Genomic DNA, 23,029 nt, shown 5'->3' on the forward strand with positions numbered 1-23,029 from the left:
TGAATGTTGTGGTTGAGCCCATCAGTTAATAGTGCTGCTCCAGCAGAATTCTGCACTGAAATCCATTTCTCAAAAGAGAAAACAGATTTTTTTATATTCAATTTTGAAATCTGACATGGGGCTAGACATATTGTCAATTTCCCAGCTGCCCCAAGTCATGTGACTTGTGCTCTGATAAACTTCAATCACTCTTTACTGCTGTGCTGCAAGTTAGAGTGATATCACCTCCTCCCTTTTCCCCCCCAGCAGCCAAACAAAAGAACAATGGGAAGGTAACCAGATAGCAGCTCCCTAACACAAGATAACAGCTGCCTGGTAGATCTAAGAACAACACTCAATAGTAAAAACCCATGTCCCACTGAGACACATTCAGTTACATTGAGAAGGAAAAACAGCAGCCTGCCAGAAAGCATTTCTCTCCTACAGTGCAGGCACAAGTCACATGACTGGGGGCAGCTGGGAAATTGACAAAATGTCTAGCCCCATGTCAGATTTCAAAATTGAATATAAAAAAATCTGTTGGCTCTTTTGGGAAATGGATTTCAGTGCAGAATTCTTCTGGAGTAGCACTATTAACTGATGCATTTTGGAAAAAAAAACATGTTTTCCGATGACAGGAGCCCTTTAAGTATGGACCAAATGGCGGTGTAAACATTGCCAGCCAGGTTTGGACTGGGATTCAAAATAGGCCCTGGCATTTCAAGTACACAGAGGCCCAAACAGGCCAATAAGTGGTGACAGCGGCCCCTCTGGCATTTGCCAGAACCGGGTCTGTTGCCAACACTGAAAGTTGGTGAATTGGATTTGGTGGATGGCAGAAGAATACTATGCCTAAATACACAATGCAGAATGCTGATGGAAGAGGAATAAGTCTGGAGCTGTTATCATGGTTTGGGCTGGGGCACCTAAAGTTCTTGAAATTTTGTTCTTCTTTCTTTATTTTAAGTTTGGAGAAGGCCCTTTCCTATTTCACAGTTATGCTCCTTTACGCAAAGCAAGATCCACACACAATTGGTTTAAGATGTTGGGTTGGCAGGCAGGTGCACAGACACTTTTGGCTACAGAGTTAACATTGGGTTTATATTGATTTTATTCAGCTACAATTGTTTTGTAATATCCATTGTCATAGGTTATTCTGCCCTGTGACCCTGCATATTTGTGCCTGAATGCATTGATTAGAAATCTCAACAGACTGCCAGTTATCATTACCATCTGCTTTCCAAAGCTCTTGTGAAATTATATTTCTATTAAATAATTCTGACAAAGTATTGTGGATTTTCTCTGCAAGAAAAGTCACAAAGTAATTGTTTTCTTAATACATAACTGCATTTTAAGTAAAAATAAGGGTCCACTAGACACTAGATCCCTGTGCTCAAGCAATGCATTTTTCACTTGCAACTAGTGTCTCTGCAGAGAGCAAAGGCTGGTGTATCTTCCACAATTTTATTTTTTGATATACATACAAATACTGTATACAGTAACAGGGGGAGGCACATTTATCAAAGGTCGAACTTCGAATTCAGGTGAGTTTTTAAAAACTCCAAGAAATTCAAAATTTGACCAATCAAAATTTATTTAAAAAATCGAGTTGAATGAATGAAATTGACCCGAAAACTTGAATCAAATTAGATTTGAATTTAAAGAAACTTGAATGCCAGGAAGACTGCAACTCCAGATTGATCCCTGGACCTTTGGCTGGTTTTAGGTGGCGAATTTGAGTTCTGAAAGGGCCCGAGTAGGATAAATCTCAAAACTCTAATTAAATTTTTTTTTAAAACTTGAATCAAATTTCAAAAACTCCATAGTGGAATTTCACAGTTTAACCCATAATTTTTTTTCGAAAAATCTAATTTTCAATTCGACCCTTGACAAATCTGCCCCCTAATGTATATTAGGGGCATTTAGCACTGAAAAGAGTTTGCCAGCACCAATGAATACAAAAATAAACACCTGCCTAGAGGGTCCTTACCTTTTTACATAAAGGCCTTACTTACCAGGTTTACTATAACGAAAAACTAAAATGCTTTGCTAGAAAAGGCCCCTGCAAAGGTACCAACCCAACCACTCCATCCATGGCCTTGCTCCCCGATACTAGCGTAATTAAAACAAGCAGTGGGGTTCAAGTGCACATTTCCAGTGCCAAGGATGTATCCAGACATGGCGGCCATCAAGCCCAACTGTGCTACTTTTTTTTCTGCTCAGGTAAGTGGGAGCAGGGGCATGGTGTGGATAATGCATATAGGTAGGGGGTTCTGCAGTGATCCTATAAAACATACTCATACAGTATCAGCAACACCCAAAATTCATGGAAAAAATCCAAAAGAACATTATTTATATAACAATGACCTTGGCCAACCTTATGGTCACGGACACCTTCGTTTCCCTCGTGGTAAATAAAGTACCAAATGTGGCAGGTGAATGTTTGTAAGGAGCCCGGGACTTACCACTTCAACAACTCAAGCCCTAGGCCTAGGAGAAAGTGAATGCAAATTAAATGAATCACATACTTAGGGTATATTTGGCCTTTAAATAGTCCCAATAAAGGCACAGAAAATAACACCAGGGCCACATTTACAAAGAAAACAATACTGACCCCAAACCTGAGCTGTATTCACTTGGGACCCATGTGATATATAGGCTCGCTGGCGCTTGTTAACTATTATAAAGGTACTGTTTATCACTGGGTAGCGTAAGTAGATCACCACTCATATTCCCTCTACAACCCATTTAAAGAGAACAATAAAAGTTTTCTTTAATTAGCTACCGGTGGGCATTAACATGATCATGATTAAACCATAAAAACCAACTGTACATTACTCCTGTACCCTTAGCCAGATGGTTTCAATTACCCCATTTGAAAATGTACTTTGAGTCTCTTTTAAAAGTTCGACCTTCTCCTTTCAGGGAATTAAATGCATATTACTGTAGTGAAGAAGATAGGATTTCAGACCTCCAGGCATATATTAAACACACTGGCAGCACATTAGACAAAATGCTTTACTTATTAGATACTTCCTATTCTAAACAGTGTCATCAAAGGCTAAAAACAAAATCCATATAAAAGCTGTGCAATGCTTCCACACAGAACCTGTGCCAAAACCTCTCCACTTTCCAGCTAATGAGGAAAGGATGTGTACTCTTAACATACGAATGGAAGATTTTCCAAGCATTCACTTTAGGAAACAAGCCTATAGGTTCCATATGGAATATGTTAAATTAAACTGTATTGGCAGAGATGTTTTTGGGGTGGCTGCAAAGAAGGTTGACCGTCCTGGGCCCTGTATGTACTAAAGACACCCTGAGCTGAAGCTTTAGGTAAGATGATTAGGGGAAAGTGGGGAAAGTAGAGCAAGATGATGACACCTATACCCTATACTTGCGTTGGGGCATCTGCTGCCCAGCATCAATCAATGGCTGAATATATAGCTGCCATCATAATTATAATTAATACTGTAAAAAACTGTAAAAATGTTAAGCTACAGAGAGACAAGAGGGACTTGATCAAGTCCAATTTTGGTGGGGAAGTCCTAATTCATGGGCCTGAATAGGGGCCAATTTATTAGACAGTGGGTTGGGTTTAGGAAGGACTTAGGCATAAGTGGGCAATGCTGGAAAGCTGCAGGTATGGCCTTATGTCAACGTTGAATGTTGCAAGGTATGTAATCAATACTGCACAGAATCCAGAATTTGGCCTTATCTAAGAGCTTTCTTCAGAATTTGGATTCAGCTGATACCCGAGTGCCTGGCAAAACCAAATACAATGTATGATCCCTTAAAGGCACTGCGACTTAGAAAGCCCAGGAAAGCTGAAAATGTTACTTTAACAGGTGACACTCAAGTTTCAATTCTCTCAAATTTGAAAATGCAAATTATGGTTCAGGTTCAGTATCTGGCCAAATTCTTGGCAGAGGATTCAGTATTTTGTCAAATCCAAAAACGATGGAATGGGTGCGTCCATAGCAAACAGAATAGCAGGGTTGCAATTACAGGTATGGAATCTGATACCTGGAAACCTGTTATCCAGAAAGTTCAGAATTACAGGAAGGTCACCTCCCATACACTTCATTTTAATTAAAAATGTATACAAATTTCACTGTAATAATAAAGCAGTAGCTTGTATTTGACCCAAAATGTGATATAATTTATCCTTATTGGATACAGAACAATCCTTTACTTTAGTTAAAGTTTGAATGATTCCTTAGTACACTAAGGGACAGATTTATTAAGGTTCGAGTTGTTTTTTCCCACGAAAACACAGGTTTTTTTTGTCAAAGCTCACTTTTTTTTTTTCTTTTTTTTTAAAAACTCAAATTATTCGAGTTTTTTTTTTTAAAACAAACTTGAATATTCGAGATTTATTATACCCGACCCTGGAAATAGCTAGAATCCAAAAATACACCATCTAAAGCCTGTCGAAGTCATGGAGAAATCAATGGCAGAGCCTGGGTCCCTTGAACTAATTGAAGATGTTAATAGCCTGTTTGATGTTCGCGTTTTTTTCTGAGGGTTTTGCTTGAAAACTCAAATGATTCGAGTGTTTTGAGTTTTATTTTCAAGTTTTCAGGTTGCGGGACTCGAACTTGCATAATGGGGTTTTTGCCATTTGAGTTTTTTCTTAACTAAGATCCCATTAGACTTTTGAGTTTAGTCGAGGTAAAAACACTCGACCTTTGATAAGTAACCCCCTTAAAGTACAGAAAGATCCTTTATACAGAAAACCCCAGGTCCTGAGCATTCTGGATAATGGGCTCCATACCTGTATTAACAGACAGGGCTAATACAATATACCACACTATATAATGTTATTTAGTCAGGGTCGGATTTAGTGGAGGGAAGACAATAGTCCAGGACCCCAGAATACATAGTGGGGATGGAATACAGGAGCACAGTATAACAAAGGGCATATTGTGTAGCAATTACTCGATATTTTCAGCATACATTGCAACGCATGCCACTGACAGTGGAGGAAGTTTTCTAGAAGTTTATCACATAATTGCAAGGCTTTCTTTCATGTTCCAAGTAAATGTGCAGTAGGTGATGAGGGCTCTGGTAGCAGAATAGAAACCCTGAGTCACTTCACTCTTTAAACTGAACACCAAAGAAGCACAAGAACAATTAGGCTAAAGTGGCCATGGTGTGCACTCGTGTAGGCCGAACGGAAAATAGGAACAAATGTGGGAGAGAGTCTATGGGGATTCTGTGTCAGCAGCCCCGCGCCCTTTCCCTTGTTATGATTCAGGGCTTGTTCTGAACAGAGGAAAAATACTGTAACATAACTTGCTGGGGAAACGTTGCCTTTGTGGTATTTGTATTCCAAAATATCTGCAACCTGCGAGCTGTTATAGCAACACGATGGTCTCCAATGAGTGTAGAATTAAAAGCCATCTTTGCTGCCTGCACCTGAGGAATGGAAATGGTTAACAAGGCTGAGTTCTCTAACATGCAAAACCATTTCAATGTATGTATAAACAGGGCGGCCATAGGGTTCCCACCGGGCCAGAAAAATACTCATGGAAGTAATGATATAGGAAGCAGGTGCTGTGACTGCCTGGGGGGCTCAGGAGGTATAAGGGGCTCAGTGGGGAAATCGACAAGCTATGTTAATGTATGTTTATAAAACATGTCTTATTTCCAAATTTAAGGGGGGCAAAATAATCATTGGCATTTTAATACAGATATGTTAATTTGCTTGTTTGTTAATTTGTTTTATAAACAATATGCATTTTTAGTTAAATTGGGAATACAATTGATATATTTTTTTTTATTGCTTATCATTATATTCAGGCCCTCTCCTATTTATTTTCCAGTCTCTCTCTGGTTGCTAGGGTAACTTGGACACTAGCAACCCTAAAGGTGCTGAAATCACAAACTGGAGAGCTGTAGAACAAATAGCTATAAAATACAAAATGAGCACTACCTGCAAATTGTCTCAGGTTATTCCTGCTCTTGAATATATAAGTACAAGGATGAGTGATGATATTGGGAAGACAGCCAATAGGTGCAATAGGATGATACAGTAAATGGTTTATCTACTTGCTTTAAAGATGTTAACTCTACACCAGTGATCCCTAACCTTTTTTTACCCGAGAGCCACATTCAAATTTAAAAAAGTTTGAGAGCAACACTCAAGCATGCAAAAAGTTGTGGCCACTTGGGATTGCCAAATAAGGGCTGTGATTGACTATTGGTTGCCTCTATGTGGACTGGCAGCCTACAGGAGACTCTGTTTGTCACTACCTTTGGTTTTTATACAACCAAAACTTGCCTCCAAGCCTGGAATTCAAAAATAAGCATCTGCTTTGAGGCCAGTGAGAGCAACATCCAAGGGGTTGGTGAGCAACATGTTACTTATAAGCAACTACTTGAGGATCACTGATGTAGAGCAAGAACTATTGTCTACCCAGTATGCAGTAGGCTCATTGTCTACTAGAAGAGCCAACTTCAACTGCTGGTAGACAGCATTTACAAAGGGAATCCAGGAAAGTGAAAAACACAACAGCATTTAGATTCTAAAACATACTCAAGTGTTCCCAAATGTGTTGGCCGGCATAAAAAATGCTAGAAGTATTCATTCATAGCAACTGGAGGACTGCGAGCTTGACATTCTTGATCTTTGTTTTAAGCGCTTAAACAGAAGACACAGAAGCATAAAAAGACCCATCTGAGAAAATACACAGTGCAACAGATGATACATGGCAGAAATGTGTTTTCCTGTGACTCAACACTAACCTTGGAATCTCTAGCTACTTTCATTTATAAAAAAAAAAAGACTATCTTCTTACAGACACTCCTTATGCACCGCTGCCAATATACACAAAGATGTTACAACTACAATTATTAATTATGAGAGGAGATTGAAAAACAACACTAAATCAAGTGCGCCGCGCGGGACTCACAAGAGAAATTGTTCCTGTTTGTTCTTCCGTTACAAGGCTGTGATTCATATACAGTGATACATTTATAGGTGTCCATGCAAATGGGTTGTGGCTCTGTCCAGTTAGGGATAGAAAGTTAATAAGAATACACTACTACTTTCCCAAGCCATTTTTTCCTTAAGGGTTTGCTGTTGAAGGATGAGGAGTGTCAGGGAATAAGACTTGGCTTACAGCCTTGCCAATCAGAAGGGACAAAATATTTAGTTTTATATTATATATATATATATATATATATATATATATATATATATATATATATATATATATATATATTATTATTATTAGCCTTAATTTATTTTGATCCAGCATACTTTGCATTGCTTTAAACAGATAATAATCCATGAACACACTATAATCAATTTTATCAGGAGACAATTAAACTGTTTGTATATTTTTGGAGGGCGAGGAAACAGAGTTACTGGAGAAAGAATAATAAGAACTTCTTGCAGATAGTGGCCTGGTTGAAACTGAACATAGGATCCCTGGGCTACAATGCAACATTTAGTTGCAACTTATTAAACAGTAAATGCAAGTGACCATTCCATAAATTGCTTGTGATATGGCTTGATGGCCACAAGAGGTCATTGATTTACATTAGAGTGTAAAGATAAGTAAAGATAAGTTTATATATGTACAAAAGAGCCAGTATGGACAGGGTCGGACTGGGCCGGCAGGACACCAGGAAAAAACCTGGGGAAAAAAAAATTGAAAAGTCACCAGACCCACTCTCCACTCCGCTCCCTGACCTACCTTCCTGGACCCCGATCGCCTCCCATCTTGAAGGAAAAAGGTAGGCGCATGTCAGGGGGTCATTGGAGGGGAGTTGAGGGCTTGAGGCCCATTGGGCCACAGAACCCCAGTCCAACTAGGGTTGCCATCTGGCCGGTAAAAATGATGGTTGATCCCAATGTTATTAATTGGGAAAAAAGATGAATATATAGGAAGGCCGGTACAAGTCCAACCCTGGGTACGGCTGCTTCAATTCATATGAATAAACACAAACATGCCATGGAAAAGAATAAAGTAGCTTGAACAGTCTCCAAAAAAAGATGGATAAACAACTCCTCCAGATCAAGTTAGTAGATTATTGCCTGTTTATGGGGCCCTCGAGAGGTAACTGCAAGATATGAATTCGGTAGGTCAGCTGAGAATCACTTTGCCATAGTGATTATTATTATTATGATTTGGCCCACTGTTTGGTGACCAAACTGTGTAAAAATAGCAGCGACATAAGAAAACGGATGTAAATTGAGATGAATCACGAGTGCTTCATTACTTAGTGGCGGATTTATTAAGGTTCGAGTTGTTCCACAAAAAAATTTGAGATTTTGTGGATATTTAGGAATAAAAAATTGTTTTTTCGGGTTAAAAGAACTCGGTTTATTTTTTGAAAATAACAACTTTTTAAATATTTATTATACCCAGACACTGGAAATAGCTTGAATCTGTAAAAAAAACCATCTAAAACCTGTTGAGGCCATGTAGGAGTCCATGGCAGAGGTCCCTTTAACTATTTGGAGACGTTAATAGCCTTTATGATATTTGAGTTTTTCTGGAGGGTTTTGCCCGAAAACTTGAACAATTCGAGCGATTGCACTTTTTTTTTTTTTCGCTGGAATTAATTCGAGTTTTTAGGTTGTTAACCCTGAACTCAAGGAATCGAGTTTTTTCCATTCAAGTTTTTTTTAAATTAGAAAACATTTGAGTTGCGGGTTCATTTGAGTTCAATCAAGGTATAAAATACTCTAAAATTCGACCTTTGATAAATAACCCCCTTAGTGTAGGTAGGTTTTTTTTTTACACACCTGCTTTTTGAGGTTTCCTTGTCCTTTAAAGTGATACTGACTCCCAGGCCTGGACTGGGATTTAAACCAGGCCCTGGCATTTTAAGTATATAGAGCCCACTAAATAGTAACTGTCTATGGTATCTTACTGCTGCCCCTCTGGCATTTGCCAGAACTCAGAAATTGCCAGACCAAAACGGCTGACTCCTCCCATATGGAACAATAAATAGCAACCAACTCCCTGTGCTTTATAAGTAATAGGGTCTTTATTTTTTGGCGGCTGTATCTCCAAAAACGAGAACAATTTTGTATATACGATCCAGGATCTGGCACTTCTGCATCGGTAAGGAAATTGAATCTGTGTCAGTGTTACTTAAAATCTGTGCAAAATAACAACTTATGAATTCTCGATGGCTGATCAAGTTAACACCGAGAATGGATCCCCACCCTTAATTCGCTAATAGAAGATGACAGAGGTTAAGTATATGGGCTCATTAACACAAGCAATTTTCTTGATCCGATTTCATGGGACTGAAAATCAGACCTAATGAGTTGAGACTGGATGTATAAAACCAAATCTTCATTTTTTCCCCAAATATTATTTTTGCCGGTCTAAACTGCAACTCGTGTTTGATTTACCAAAGAAGATGCAAATAAGAGTCAGCACTGGTCTAAACTCTTTCAGGGTTTCCCACAGCCCTTTATTCATTTATCAGTTGACTCCAACCACTTGCCAATGTGTTCTAGAACCCAATGATCAAGACCGGGGGAAATTTCAGGCACTTCGATGCTTTGTTTTTAAAGGACAGGGGAAGTCTAAAATAGAATAAGGTTAGAAATGCTGTATTTTGAATACTAAACATAAGCATGAACTCGCCACACTTAATTCTTCGAAAAGCGGCTTTTATTCAGCTTGCATAAGTGATAACAGGCAGTGGGTAAGTGGTGCGAACTAACGCGTTTCGTGCCCTCTCTTATTGGCACTTCATCAGAGTTCTGGAACTCTGATGAAGTGCCAATAAGAGAGGGCACGAAACGCGTTAGTTCGCACCACTTACCCACTGCCTGTTATCACTTATGCAAGCTGAATAAAAGCCGCTTTTCGAAGAATTAAGTGTGGCGAGTCTTGATGGGGACGGGCCAGCGCTGAACAGCGATACACAGATTTTGCCTTGTAAATACCGGCTTGGAGTTGCCGGAGTATCGCGAGAGCTGCGGCCGAGACGCCACAAGGAAGGGTGAGCTCCGTTCATTACATTCACAACCCGTGTTTCTCCTATAAGCATGAACTGACTGCAACACAAGCCTAATCAAACAAATAATTTATGCTTTCAAAGTTGGCTACAGGGGGCTGTCATCTTGTAACTTTGTTATACATTTTTGCAAGACTAAGACTGTGCACATGCTCAGTGTGGTCTGGGCTGCTTAGGGATCGTCATAAACAAAGCTGCTTGAGTTCTGCATGGCTGGGAAGTAAGGCGGGGGCTCCCCCTGCTGTTCATAAGTATGATTGTTTCACTGCAGAGCAGTTAGGGACCATCTGACAATTCCTATCCACAGCAGTAAATGAAGGGAGAATTTCACTGCATACAGTCAGGTTTCTTATAAAAACGGTACACATTTTTTAATTAAAGTATATTGTATATTTCATTAAAGAAAGTAAAAATGGGATTTTATTTTTTTGCCTTTCCTTGTCCTTTAACAGAGGAAACAGGTAAAAACTATTAGATTTTGGCCCAATATGTCAATTTCAAAGATATAAATATATATAGTGAATAAAGTACCCCCTCTTGTAAAATATAAGGATATTATAAGTTACCGAGGAGTTTCATGACCATATAAAAACACGAGGCCGAAGGCCGAGTGTTTTTATACAGGTCATGGAACTCCGAGGTAACTTATAATATCCTCATATTTTACAACTGGGGGTACTTTATTAATTATAATACACAAATTTCAATGAGTCATGTGACAGAAATGACATCAGAACTCACCGTTTATAACTGATGACATCAGAACTCACCGTTTATAAGGATATAATTTACAGGATATTCATGGCTTTTGTGTATTATATACACATACTTACAGACACACACACTGCATTAGCCATTCACTGGCTGAGGGATATTATCACATCTCATTTGTACATATTTGTTAAATGTTCATACCAAGTGGAAAATGGATTTAGTCATCAATTGCAAAGAGTTTTTGTTTTTAATGAAATTCCAGATGCAGCCAGAAGCAGTATTCATAGATAAGGAGCATGAAATGAACACACCATCAGCTCCTACTCCCCCCCCCCAACGTCTAAACGGAGAGAACAGGGAGGGAATTGCTTTGATTCAGAGCTGATCTCCTCCTTAAAAGAAAAGCAGCCGCATTCTATTTCCAGAAAGGAAGGAATATCTATTTATCTGCTGGGGAGGATCATTTACTTACAGGGGCTTAGTTGAGCCTGGGACTTTTCAGAGATGCTTTAGTACTTAATGTGACCGTGCCTTTAAAAAAAAACCATTAAGGAACAAGTGTTTGTTTTTAAGTACCACAGAGTTTTATATATGGCTCTATGTGCAGAATTAACTGGGGGTGAGCGAGTCTTTGGCCCATCTACCCAACCCCCATAAAGCCATTTCATAACAAACAGACGTTTCTTTAAAACCCTGGGCACCAGCGAGTGACACATTCAAAGAATCTTTGTTTTTTAAAAAAACATTGACACTGATTCTACCTGTATGGAGTTCTGCTACCCTGCGACCCTGAGAGCAGGTTTCCACGGGTTAATGTTTATATTTTGGTTAAACTCATGAACAAGCTGCCTGTGTTGCGTATAGGCCAGAGTTTTGCTGACAGTTCAAGTCAATATTAATCAGTTCAATACTAATTGACTGTGAGAGGTCCATGCTGGTTGACATATTACTTAAGACATGAAACACAGTACTAAGGGTTATCAGTCAAACTTCAAGTGCCATGCCATTACCTTGTGCTCTATGTTTGGCTTTCTGTCTCCCTGGGGAAAGGCAATATATTGGAACTGCAGTCTAAACAGTAGTACAGGTATGGGACCTGTTATCCAGACTGATTGGGGCCTGGGGTTTTCCGGATAAAGGATCTTTCTGTAATTTGGATTTAAGTCTACTAAAAACATTGAAACATTAAAGGGATACTGTAATGGGAAAACATTTTTTTTCAAAATGAATCAGTTAATAGTGCTGCTCCAGCAGAATTCTGCACTGAAATCCATTTCTCAAAAGAGAAAACAGTTTTTTTATATTCAATTTTGAAATCTGACATGGGGCTAGACATTTTGTCAATTTCCCAGCTGCCCCAATTCATGTGACTTGTGCTCTGATAAACTTCAATCACTCTTTACTGCTGTACTGCAAGTTGGAGTGATATCACCCCCTCCCTTTTCCCCCCCAGCAGCCAAACAAAAGAACATTGGGAAGGTAACCAGATAACAGCTCCCTAACACAAGATAACAGCTGCCTGGTAGATCTAAGAACAACACTCAATAGTAAAAACCCATGTCCCACTGAGACACATTCAGTTACATTGAGAAGGAAAAACAGCAGCCTGCCAGAAAGCATTTCTCTCCTAAAGTGCAGGCACATGTCACATGACTTGGGGCAGCTGGGAAATTGACAATATGTCTAGTCCCATGTCAGATTTAAAAATTGAATATAAAAAAAATCTGTTTGCTCTTTTGAGAAATGGATTCAGTGCAGAATTCTGCTGGAGCAGCACTATTAACTGATTCATTTTGAAAAAAAATTTTTTTCCCATGACAGTATCCCTTTAAGTAAATAGACAGATTTTTCCTCCAATAAGGATTAATTATATCTGTGTTTGGATCAAGAACAAGCTACTGTTTTATTATTACAGAGAATAAAGAAATCTTTTCAAAAAATGTGAAATATTTGATTAAAATGGAGTCTATGGGAGATGACCATCCTGTAATTTGGAGCTTTCTGGATAACGGGTTTAACCCAAACGTGTACCAATGTGCGTTTACCTAAACACAATGGCTACACAGTAAATGCACCTTTCACTATAAGATCTAATCTTCTATCAGTCTGCTCTTCACTGCTTGACCCAATAGGTCAGTGGTATCCAGTCAGAGTGGTTGGCCTGTTAGAAACACAAAGCATAGGCCCCTCCTCTTCAGTGCCTTTGCCCATGTGCAGAGCAACCAAGTCCTCCATTATAAAGATAAAAGAAGCCCCAAATGTGGAGGGACTGCAGCTTGTAGTCATGGAAAGACTATTTAATGGGAATATAGCATTTTAGAGCTTGGGAGAAAGTGGGTAAAAAATGGGGTGGTTTGCAAAGAAGCAAACCACTATAACTATAGTACATTAATTATCAGTATAGACATCAGGCACTGGAAGTTCTGGCTAACAAACTAACTTGGAACACAATTTATGGTAGTGTTATTTGGTGGCACATGGTCACTGATAATGATTTTTTATTATAATGGTTGTTTAATATGCAGCTGACCTCGTCTATAACAAGTCTGTAGCTAGGTTAGTACAGGTATGAGACCTGTTATCCAGAATGCTTGGGGACTGGGGTTTTCCGGATAAACGATCTTTCCTTAATTTGGATCTTCCTACTTCAAGTCTACTAAAAAATCATGTAAACATTAAATAAACCCAATAGGCTGGTTTTGCCTACAATAAGGATTCATTATATCTTAGTTGGGATCAAGTACAAGCTACTGTTTTATTATTACAGAGAAAAAGGAAATCAATTAAAAAAAATATGGATTATTTGGATAAAATGGAGTCTGAGGGAGACGGCCTTTCCGTAATTCGGCGCTTTTTGGCTATCATTGGAATTACCATCTAAATAAACAAGACATTGATCGGCTTTGCCTTAAAGTTGAGGGCAAACTGAATATACAGTGACCGTATTGTGGGCCGAGAATCCATATGTGCTTGTGCATATCTATAGTGGGTAGTGGGTGTGCAGTATTTGTGTTTATGCCCAATGTAAGGAGGCTTTTAACTGAGATTAGGTTCTTGCTGTTCCCAAATCTTGGCAAGGGTATTGGTGCAGCTGTCAAACATGGTTTGCTTATGACTCCCAAAAATTTGGAAATTTGTGTTCTCACTACCCACTCCGAAAGTGAAGAAGTAGCAAGTTGCGCTGTCGAGACTATTCATTTCAAACGGTCTAGCCCAAAGTGAATGGCGGAGGACTAATTCGGTCGATCACAAATTGATTGGAGTTCAGATAGCAGATGAGGCTTTAGTCAGTGTTTTCCATGTAAGGTTATATCTTACAAGCATCAGAATTAACTGAGTAAACACTAGCGCTTTAGTACAGAGAGGCCCAAACCACCAGCGCAATCAGAGCAAACTATCCTTTTACTGTAACAGTAGCTATAACACACATTAAAAAGCATGTTTGTTTATAGACCTGGCAGGAAGCCCACAGACCACAGAGGAAAAACAGTTCTACATATATTTTGGAATCCTTAAAATGAAGTGTCCCCACTCCGAGAGTTTTTCTCTCTGCAGAGATGGTTAATGCACCGACAGCAGATCTAGTCCTGTTTAACAGACAGATAAGCCAGACTACAGGAAACTATAAACCATAAATAGACCCTGCATCAGACAAGGCAATAGATAACAGAATAGCCGAGGATTTTTATCCTTTCAATTAGACTTGGGGGGGGGGGGACTCATTTACGAAGCAAATACAGAAAGTTCAGTCCCAGTTCAATTATATCATATGAGTCTTGGGCTTTGTGACTTCAATGTACTGCAGGTAATAAAGATAAAATAATCTACAAAATCTAATGCAATGTGATATGTTTAAGGGGATGTTAAAAAATGAAGTTGAACTTTTAGGTTAATATTATTATCCTTTACTTTTTAAGATATTCTGTAGCACAGGTACTAGACATCAATCCCTGTCCAGTGGAGTTTACAGTCTATGTCCCTATACATATTCATACACTAGGGTCAGTTTTATCAGGAGCCATTTAACGTGTCTGCATGTTTTTAGTGTGTTAGAGTCAGGGGCGGACTCGGCCCCATCGGCCCAGACCCGCTCCCTGCCCTTGTTCCCAAGATCTCTATCTCCGGCTCCGGTCATGTGAAATCACGGGGGAGAGATTGGCATTCCGAAGGTGGCTGCGGTCAGGGCCAGAGGGGGATTTGCAGAAGGGTTCGGGACTCGGGGGGGCCCTGAGCCCTCCAGTCTGACACTGGTTAGAGGACCCAGAGGACCCAAACAAGCACCAGGAGGACATACAAACAGCTTGCTCAGGTTGGCATTGAACTCAGGAACCTAGCGTTGCAAAGAGGCAAAACTTACAGCTGCCCAACATCACAGAGCTACCCAGATTCAATGGCACGGTGTTTAGGTTGCCCCTACTTGTGGCTGCTACTTTGCTACATTGTTTCCAATTCAGCTAAATTGGCAGCATTGCAGGCTACCCCACCAGAATTTGAAAATACACCAACATGTGTAATCCAAAGTTAGTTTCACGTGCCATCAGTGTTGGACTGGAGTGTCCAGGGACCATACCCCAGTCAAGAGCTCCTCTGAGCCATCGGACCACCACTGTGTACCTATAACTTTCTCCTTGCAGCCTCAATAGGGGTGGGGAGAGCATCTACACCCACAGTTACACAGGAAATGATCGGGATCAGCGGGGCCCTCCAGGTTTTTTTCCTTTTTCCTGGCTGACCCACAGCCTTCTGAAAGCAGTATTTGCCTGGCTGATTCCATTCTCTGCCACTCTGGTTCTAACTTTAAAACAATGTAGTAGAAACCATCTGATTAACAGACGTGGAGAACAGACTCCTGCTACATTGTTTCAAGAGTCAGAACTGGAGAACCAAGAGATAAACAAACACTGCTTCCATTTAAATAATCAGCCCTGTAGCAAAATCTTAATTACAGGCCAACCTCATTTTATTCTTGAAAATGTGTGATGACCCATAAGATTAGCTTCTCAACAGCTGCTCAGAGCCCGCTGAGCATGTGAGTGTCACAGACACTTTCCAAGATGGTGACCCCCTGTGACAAGTTTGAAGTCCTGGATCATTGCTGCTATTGACAAGCTGAAACTTTAGGCTGGTGCAATAAATTCAGTATATAAAATATGGCATTTTTAACCATATTCACTTTTAGGGTTTAGTTCTCCTTTAAGTTGTCTGTCTCGTGGGTCAGAGGTGTCTTAATTTTTCCTTGAAAAGTTATATGTTTAAACAATGGTGGACCAGTAAATCTATAGTGCACAAAGATAGCAAAAGAGCAAAAATAATAAGGGTTATTTATGTAACTTTGCAACTACCTTCCATTGACAAGGACAGGTCTGTTTTACCTCCCCTGACACTCAGGAGTTTTTCTCTATTGCAAGGTGCAGAACACAGCCAGACTGGAAAAAGAATGGAGCATACAGACATTGACCTTACAGGAGGTAACCTTGTATTTCTCCCACTACTTGTCATGTTCTTAACCATCACTACACATTGCAGAATATGTTGAATTGATTGGGGCTCATCCCAGAAAGGATCTAGCACTTAAAAAAAAAAAAGAAAAATTTCTTGGACCAAAATGTCTATCACGTTTGCATTTCAATCTTTATTCACTGTTACAAAAAATTATATTTCTTCGTAAGTTGTTTTACCTTTACAATAAACTAACCAAGACATCAGGGCTGGCAGGTCACAATCCCTTCTGACATCTTGTTAGGGGGTTATAAAACAAAAGGAGGGTTACGGGAGTAAATAAAGGTGACTATAGAACAGGGATCCCCAACCTTTTGAAGTCATGAGCAATATTTAGAAGTAAAAGGAGTTGGGGAGTAACACTAGCATGAAAAATGTTCTTTGGGTGCCAAATAAGTGCTGTGATTGGCCATTTGGTAGCACCTATATGGTTTGTCAACCTACATTGAAACTCTGTTTGGCAGTACATCTGTTATTATACAACCAAAACTTGTCTCCAAGCCAAAAAATTAAAAAATAAGCACCTGCTTTGAGGCCACTGGGAGCAACATCCAAGGGGCTGGAGAGCAACATGTTGCTCACATGCTACTGGTTGGGGATCCAGACCAATCTGGAAGTTTATCTGCCTATGTATGAGCCATCAGGCAGGTTTGTCTGACCCATATCTGGCCAAAAAATCCAGGCAGGTTTGATTTTCCCATCGGATTGAGGCCCGCATCTGCTAGTTGATGTGGTCTTTGGTCTGACTGCTGACATATCAGCAAACATGATCCAATCATTGACCCAAGGGCCCAAGATTGGATCATCCTGATATTTCTCACCTTAAGGTGGGCTTATTGGCAACATATCCTCTGGTTAGGGGACCTCGCCAAATGAGCAGATCTTATAATGTACGGCAATTTTGGCAAGATTAAAACAAGCGTACCAAGTCACTAACACCAGAAAGAAAAGAAAATTAGTATTCGCCTCTTAGATATTCCATAGGCAAGGGTTACTAGGCAAGCAATCATTGTACAAATGAAATCCATCAGCACAACTTTTTTTTACATTTTTAGCTAGAACCTTAAACCTAATTTCTCTATATGTCTGAAAGCCGATTAGTTCAACACACACAAGGCTAACTTAAATATCATGTCTGCTAAACACAAACATTTATAAAACTGAATACACCTAGCTGTTCATTCAATTATCTGGGTACTTAACCTTAAGACCTTTGTTACATAGATATTCATTAATCACATGTCCCGCTGGCAAATTAATGCACTTCTGAGTATTTTAGAATCACCATCAAAGGGACTCTTTTATGTTTGCCGTGAAAAAGAGTTGCGTTAAACACTGTACCACATGATGTCTGCCAACTGGACTTAAGCCAAGGGGCAAATTACTGCACATTTATGAATTTCTTAGATCAAAAGAAATCTTAGTCATGCTTTGCCTCTGCTGAGAATACACCTTTGACAACAAAGAATGTGCAAATTTGTGCTTGAAGAATAATATAACAATGGTTTATAAAAGCCATAGGAGACGTCCAGGAACACACTTTTTCTCCCTGGCACATTCTTTAGGTCAATAAGTTCCACATACAGAGGTAAGACACATTTCCAGATTGTGGATTCATTAACAGAATTTATTCATAAATGGGATTAACAGCTGGGACTGTTACGGCTTTTCACTTTTGATCGTCTGATTAAACTCTTTAAACTATAAACAAGAAAACTAAGCATTTCCCACTTTCCGATGGGTGAATTTATATGGACAAGCTGCCCACAGTGAGTGCTATGAGCAAACAATAAATTTCCCTAGGCGGACACCATGAATTTCACGAGGCAGGATTTTTTGGGGGCGAACTACCAATCTACAGTAATACAGCACAGCAGTGGAGGTGTTCAGTTTAAGTGTGTTGACTCTTTGTTCCCACAGACCCCCTGTGGTATAGTCCTGCAGCGGGTCGGGTACCTGCGGATTACCGGCAACAAGTGCAGGTAGAGGTTTCGGGAGCTGGCACAGACGCGGGTCGGCGATTCTCCGAGTTTGGGGGTTGCGGGTCGGGTCGCGGGTCTTCTCAATAGCGAGTTTTACTCCTTTTTTTCTGATTACGCCTACTTCCAATGATGTGACTTCCGGTTTACGATGATTGCACTTACTACTTTACTCCTTTTTTTTTTTTGATCATGCCAACTTCTAATGATGTCACTTTCAGTTTACAATGACAGCACTTCCTGTTTCTTGATGGTCAGCGGGTCGTGGATCGGGTTGCAGATATGGTACTTGCAGGTCTGGTCATGGATCCAATCGGGTAAGTATGTGGGTTGCGGGTCCGGGATGCGGGCCACGGGTCGGGATTAACAAATTGGTTCCGCACAGGACTCTACCCGGTGGCCACAGGAGAAAAAGCAAAGTAATATTCTGTGGCACATATTAAGACAGGAGGAGGGCAGAATTGGCATTATGTTAATTATTCAATAGTGTAGTAGAAATAAATAGCAGAAATGTAAGCTGTATCAGGGCTTTGAAATCTAAGGCAGTGGTTTTTGGACTTTTTTCATTTCAAGCCCTCTTTAAAGGTCCAGACTTTGGTCAGGGCCCTTCATAGCTCATAATAATGTTACAGATATTTGGTGACACTGGTAAATCAGCCATTCAAGTCATAGTTCCAATAATATCTAGAAGAGTGAAGTTTTAACCCCAAATTTCACCCTTTCTGACCTTCAAGCTTGGCTTTCAGGTGTGTTTAGTAGAGCAAATCTCCCCCAAACTGGCCTTCAGAATGGGCCCCCTATCCACCCAGAGCTCCATGCTCCACAGTTGGGGAACCACCAGTCTAAAGGTAAAACTACATGGGAAATGTTTTTGGTACCCCAGCACTGATATATAATTAGATGATGAACTAATTCTAACAAATATTGAAATCTGATCTGAAAACTACATGTAATATTTTCCATCTGACAAAAAAGAATTGTTGTAAGGAAATGCTACATAATACATTATCCATACATTTAGTCTTACAGACTATTGTTACTTGCTGAAATACAGTAACTATCAGATGCAGGTGCTAGGGATGCACCGAATCAGGAATGAAACTAGGGGTAGGCAGAAGAGGCACCTGACTAGGGTGCAACAATAGGGGGGAGCTGTGCAGGTACCTCTTCTGCTTACCCCCAGTTCGTAGTCGTTTCCTTGTGCTGGTCTACCCTCCCCTCTGCCGCTTCCCCTCTCCACTCCGGCCTTCTCCTCTCTTCTCTGGCCCTCCCCTCTGCCGCTTCCCCCTCTCCTCTCAGGCACAAAATTAAAAATGTCTACCGACTATTTACCAGATAGCATTTACTGGTCATCTGTTTGTTAGAAACAATTTGATTGGTTCATGTTTGCCCTGGGCAAAATTAAGTGCTGGAGATATGCAAATAGTGAACGAACAGTGCAGCTATAGTATGCATGGGTTGGGTAATATATCTAACCAGGCTCTATTTGGTATCCCATGGCAGTTCAGCCCAGATCCTTCCAAACCCATTCGGGGTTGATGGGCATGATTAATTCTCTATACATGTAATTCTCTATACATAAATCACAGATCGATACATTCAGCTAGTTATGATATTCATACAGGACTTTGTTGGCCAACCTGAAGTTATGTAAACTGAGCTATTTAATTACACTACCCAGTCTCCCATTATGGAGAAAGTCTGAAATTTGATACCAAATAATTACTATAAATGGCAGCTACATTTCAGATATAATGTGAACACTAGGATAATTGACTTTTGCCTGAAAACTTTTGATTTTGTCCCTCCAATTGCTGCTAATGCATTTTGCTTTGCAATAGAAAAACACCCTATTAAAAAAAAAACTAAACTGAGTGTCCTTCTATTTCCCCTTTTTACCCAAAACAGAAAAGAAAACATATATTCTGTCCTGGAAAATACCTATGAAACTCTCCTGCAGTGAAAGGGATGAACTCCTGTAAGGGGGACTGGGAACTGCAACCTCAGATGTCTTCATCCTTAAATAGATCAATCACAGCCGTAACTGACAGCAAACCAAATAAATCTTAGGTTTCCATTTCCCTACTAAGCACAAAATGTTAAATGAACATTGCGGGATTATCAAAACAAAAAGTCTCTTGCAATTTACAGTTGGGATAAAATTTCCACAGCTATTTTTATCTCCTCCTGTCTGAAATATTTTTATTTATATATAGATTTCTTTTGGTAGTTATCATAACCACCCAGCAACGTGCTGACAGGCTGTCATTTCCAAAATGGCTTTGAAAGACAGAAAGAAAAAAATGTAAACATTGTGCAAATGAGGGGAAATAAAATGCGTAGTGGGTGGAAGGATCTGTTCAAAGGACAGGGCATGGCATTCCTCGCATCCGGACCTGTCTTGGCAGGTCAGTGTAAATTTGTGCCTTGGGAACGGAGAACTGGGAAAGAAGATCTGGGGCATGGATGGTTCCACCAATCCCTATATTCCCTTTATTGCTTAGTAGCTTCCTTAAATTGCAACCACCTTATCTCACAAATCTTCTTTATGCCACTGACCTTGACCTCCATGGCCACTAAGTACATCTTTACTCACATATTTTAATGACTGATGTCTGAATAACACCAGAGAAGACTTATTAAAAATCTGAAAAGTTTATATTTTTCCAGGTGCAAGTATTGGACCTGTTATCCAGAATGCTATATCTTGGTTGTGATCAAGTACAAGGTACTGTTTTATTACTACATAGAAACAGGATTTTGAGAATGTTGTATTATTTAAATAAAATGAAGTCTATGGGAGACGGCCTTGGAATTTTCTGCACAACGGGGGTTTTGGCGTGACCTTACTATTGTTGGTGACAAGCCAAAGGTGAGTTTTCTAAGGACATACATTTTTAAAGTTTACATTCTCTGATATTTTTTTCCCATAGATTTTATTAATTAAAAAATTTGCCAAAGAAAAATAACAATGAAGCCTTTAAAGGTTTAGTACACAATAGTAAAATATTTGTACTAAAAAATATGTGCAAGCTGATAACACCTGCAAAAAGTTATTAAACTGCAAAAAAATGAAACCTGCAGGAATTACGGTGTTTGTAACCACATTGAAGCAGGAAAAAAATCTTCTCTTTAGGGCAGAGACAGACGAGAAGATTCGGGGAGATTTAGTCCCCTGCAGACAAATCGTCTCTTCTTCAGGCGACTAATCTCCCGAACTGCCTCTCTGCCGGCTAGAATGTAAATCACTGGCGGGATGGCACTCGGAGTGCTTTGTTTTCTGAAGTCGCCCAAAGTTGCCTCATGAGGAAACTTCGGGCAACTACGGAAAACGAAGAGATCCGAGTGCCATCCCGCAGGCGATTTACATTCTAGCCGGCAGGGAAGCAGTTTGGGGAGATTAGAAGAAGAGGCGATTTGTTGCTGGGTGACTAATCTCCCTGGATCTTCTCGTCTGTATCTGCCCTTAGGAAATCTGATCCACTGGATCTCTGGCAAAGCAGTATGATGGCAAATGTTTCTAACACAGCATTATTATTATTAACATGTATTTATATGGCACCAACATATTGCGTAGCACTGTAAAGTAAATGTGATTATACAACTAAATCACATGAAATTATATACGTAGAACATATGGAGTTACATACATCACAATCAATACTGGTACAAAAGGTGAGAAAGGCCCTGTGCAGATAGAGCTTACACTCTAAAGGGACGGGAGTAATACACAAGGTGTGGGAGTGGGCAAGATCAAATTAAGTGGGTGAGAAATGTGGTACTGTATGTGGTGTTACATTTGGTAGCTAAGCAGAGTGAGGGTAGGCTTCTCGAAAGAAGTGCGTTTTAAGAGATTTCTTGAAAGCAGAAAGATTTGGAGAAAGAGTTCCAGAGGAGGAGAGCATCCCTTGCAAAGTCTTGAATGCGACCATGTGGGAAGGAGGAGAGAAGAGTTGAGTAGCAGGTCAGTAGAGGAGCGTAGTAAGCGGTTGGGTGAGTACATAGAGATGAGTTCAGAGATGTAGGGTGGGGCAGAGTTATGAAGTGCTTTGAATGTCAGGGTCATTAATTTGAATTTAGTTCTGAGAGGTAGTGGAAGCCAGTGCAGGGATTGACAGAATGGCGAGACAGAGGAGGAGCGGTTGCTGAGGTGTATGAGACTCGCAGCAGTGTTCATTATGGACTGGAGAGGTGACAGTCTCTGGAAGGGAAGGCCAATTAAAAGAGAGTTACAGTAGTCTAGACGTGATATGACGAGAGAGTGAATAAGAATTTTAGCAGCATCTTGGGTGATAAATGATCGTATTTTGGATATGTTCCTTAGGTGGAAGTGACATGATTTAATAAGTGACTGGATATGAGGAGTGAATGACAGGGCAGAATCTAGGATTCTGGGGAGAGGAGGTGATAGTGGAATTGTTAGCTATGAGGGATACTTCTGGGATGTTACTGGTGTTAGTTGGAGGAAAGAGAACAATTTCATTTTTAGAGAGGTTTAGAAATTACATTTGATTCTGAGGAAGACTTTGAAATTATGAATGTGGATCTCTACTGAATAGTTTAGGTCTGCGTCTATCTTTATTATAATGAAGTTTTCATGAGAGCAATCATGTATTCCCATCGTTGAAATGGAAAGATTCTCTTTCTGTTATTTTTTTATCTATCCTGTAATATGTAGTATTTTACGAAATCATTAGGAAGCCGATTTAAATGTCTTAAAAGAACCTGTTGTTTTTTTTTTTTAAATGCACACAAACGGAACGTATGTTGTGATCTAAACATAAAATATTAAACTCTGTGCCTATAAATGTTATAAAATAGGCAAACATTTTGATCCATGACAAGATCTAAAGGAAAACGGAATA

The 23,029-nt window shown here is 39.8% G+C and overlaps 1 protein-coding gene across 2 annotated transcripts in view; it reads right to left on the minus strand.

Annotated features, from left to right (window-relative positions):
* The window catches only part of vps13b.L (vacuolar protein sorting 13 homolog B L homeolog), a 591,067-nt gene that overhangs the window by 160,990 nt on the left and 407,048 nt on the right, over positions 1–23,029 (minus strand). The gene's annotated exons all lie outside the window — the stretch shown is intronic.

The sequence above is a fragment of the Xenopus laevis genome, chromosome 6L (assembly GCF_017654675.1).
Source record: "Xenopus laevis strain J_2021 chromosome 6L, Xenopus_laevis_v10.1, whole genome shotgun sequence".
NCBI lineage: Eukaryota > Metazoa > Chordata > Amphibia > Anura > Pipidae > Xenopus > Xenopus laevis.